Below are 2,966 nucleotides of genomic sequence, written 5' to 3' on the forward strand. Positions count from 1 at the left end.
TCTATGTCAACGGATCATCGACCCGAAAAAGGGCAGGAGCAGGTCTCCTCCTGTTGAGTCCCGAAGAGGCTTGCATTCACAGCATCCTGTGGTTCGGATTCAAGGCGACCAACAATGAAGCTGAGTATGAAGCTCTGCTCATCGGATTACGGTTGGCCAGAGAAATGGGCGCAATCACAATCAGTGTTCATAGCGACTCTATGCTGGTCGTCAACCAAATCCTAGGAGAATACCAAGCCAAGGAAGAGAACATGGTCCGTTACCTAAAAGAAGCCAAGGCCGCACTCGAGCAGTTCAAGCATTTCACAATTACTCAGATCCCCAGAGATAGCAACTCTGTGGCTGACGCCTTGGCAAAAATAGCCTCGTCGTTGGACTCTGAGGCACCTGATAGCATTCCTGTTCGGTTTATCGAGATCTCGAGCACCAGTTCAACCGAACAGGCTGCGAATGTAACGCAATCAAGCTCCTGGATGATGCCCTTTTTACAGGTATCTGAAAGATGGGATCTTGCCCGACGACAAGGTCGAGGCACGGGTCCTGCGAACAAGATCTGCTCGTTACACGCTCATCGGGGATAAGCTGTACAGAAGGGGATTCAGTGCCCCTCTCCTCCGATGTATGACCAGCGAAGACACAGATTATATCATGAGAGAAATCCATGAAGGGATATGCAGAAATCACACCGTCGCACGGTCTTTAGCGAATAAGGTGGTGCGCCAGGGATATTATTGGCCCCGGATCCAGGAAGATACCCAGAATTTTGTCAAGAAGTGTGATAAGTGTCAAAGGTTCACGAACATTGCGCGAGCCCCCTTCATGAACTGGTAACAATGTCGAGCCCCTAGCCATTCTCTATGTGGGGGATCGACCTCATCGGTCCCATGCCGGTCGGAAAGGGAGGAGTTAAATATGCCGTGGTCGCGGTAGATTATTTCACGAAATGGGTGGAAGCTAAACCACTGGCCGCGATCACGACCAGAAAGCTAAAAGACTTCGTTTTCAAGAACATAGTGTGCCACTACGGAATTCCTCACACCCTCATTTCAGACAATGGGAAACAATTCGACAACGAGGAGTTCAAGTTCTTCTGCGACGAGTTGGGCATTCATAAAAAATTTGCCTCAGTCGCCAGACCGCAAGTAAATGGCCAAGTTGAAGCTGTCAACAAGACCATCAAGCACACTCTAAAAGCCAAGCTCGGGGCGGCCAAGGGAAATTGGGCCGACGATCTCCCCGAAGTCCTATGGGCATACAGAACAACTCCAAGAGCCTCCACCTTAGAGACGCCCTTTTCGCTAGCCTATGGCTGCGAAGCAATGATTCCCGTGGAGGTGGGAACTGGTTCTCTTCGGAGAGACTTGTACGATGAAGTTGAAAACGAAACGCTTATGAGGGCAAGCCTGGATTTTATTGAAAAGCACCGCACCAAGGCTTCGCTGAGGATAGCAGCCTACCAGCAACGTGCGAAAAGGTTCTTCGATTCAAAGGTCAAGCGAAGAGACTTCCAGGTCGGGGACCTTGTGCTGAAAGAAGTTCTCCTTGGAACCAGGGAACCAAGTGCAGGGGTACTAGGACCTAACTGGGAAGGTCCATACTGGGTCAACAAGGTGATCAGACCGCGGACTTACCATCTCAAAAGGCTGAACGGTTCCAAGGTACCCTGAGCTTGGAATACCGAGCATCTTCAACCATACTATCAGTAATCCCGAACTCGACCCTTGTTATAAATTAGTTTGATTTTGTTAAGTTCCCTGTAATTGTAAAGTATTATCCTGTTCGCTTATAACAGTTCAAGTTTATTCTGCTCGCTTGTAATTCGTGTGTAATATTGCCTATGTAAACAAACTGAATTGCGAATAGCACTCATGTATGCTAAAGCGAACAACAATTGAAAGAAATGTCATTTATTTACAACAAAAGTTAGGACCCTGTTCATTCAAAAAAGGGGGCCTCATTACACTATGCCTGGTCGGTGGGGGGATCCCTCGAAGCAAGACCTGAACCCTCTACCTGGTCAGACCCCCGGGCGGCTGCTGCTGTTGCTTCATCATCTTCCTGTGCCAAGATCTGCAAGGTCTCTTGCCACCCCGGTGGTAGGTCGGACATGTCCAGATATGAGTTCTTTGGTCGCAGCGTGTAAATAGACCCGATCCCCCAGTCGGCGGCCTTGTCCTCAATCTCCTCGGACTGGTTCTGGATTTCTTCGGTCAGGGAAGCAATTTTTCCCTGACTCTCCTGGAGTTCGACCTCGAGAGCTATCTTTTCATTTTGAAAGGTCTCTCTCTCTTGCTCCGCTTGCTAAGCTCGTAAGAAGGTCATCTGGAGCTCCTGGTCCTTCTCTCCGACCTCCTTAGAGAGCCTAGCTGTTGTCCTCTGGAGCTCTCTTATCTCCTCCGCACGTCGCTCAAGCTCTGCTTTCTGAAAGTCAACTGTCCTCATGGCAGCCAACTTCTCATTCACATATTTGTTCGCTGCCTTATCGGACAGTGCTCTTTCAGATTCAACGTCACTCAGGCTCTGTTTGAGCTTCGCGATCTCATCTCTAAGGTCGTTTTCTCCCTTCGCGGCCCTCAGTCGAGCCTTTTCCAGGGACATCCTCATGGCAAGCAGAGCCTGCGAGCAAAAAGAGTTAGAACGTAGAAGGCGGACATTCTTATAAGAAACAAGTCGTTTACCTTGCTCATGTGTTGAAACGACATGGTCATCAGGTCGACGTCGCCTGAATCTGCGAACTAATCGTATGACTCCGATAGCCCACACTCGAGTAGAGAGTAGACTACCGGCTGCAGGTACTCAGGCAGGTCCCCAAGTGCGTCCAGCACCGGTGTGTCCTTCGCCTTATCGGCAGCCACCATCTCCTCTTCGGGTTCCTTGCCCGACCTCCTCCTAACTTCCTGCCTTGACCTCAGTGGCTCTTCCTCAGTCTCAGTCCCAGACTCTTCGACCTGGATCTGTTTCTTCTT

This window comes from Pistacia vera, unplaced genomic scaffold, assembly GCF_008641045.1.
Source record: "Pistacia vera cultivar Batoury unplaced genomic scaffold, PisVer_v2 Contig1055, whole genome shotgun sequence".
NCBI classification, from domain to species: domain Eukaryota; kingdom Viridiplantae; phylum Streptophyta; class Magnoliopsida; order Sapindales; family Anacardiaceae; genus Pistacia; species Pistacia vera.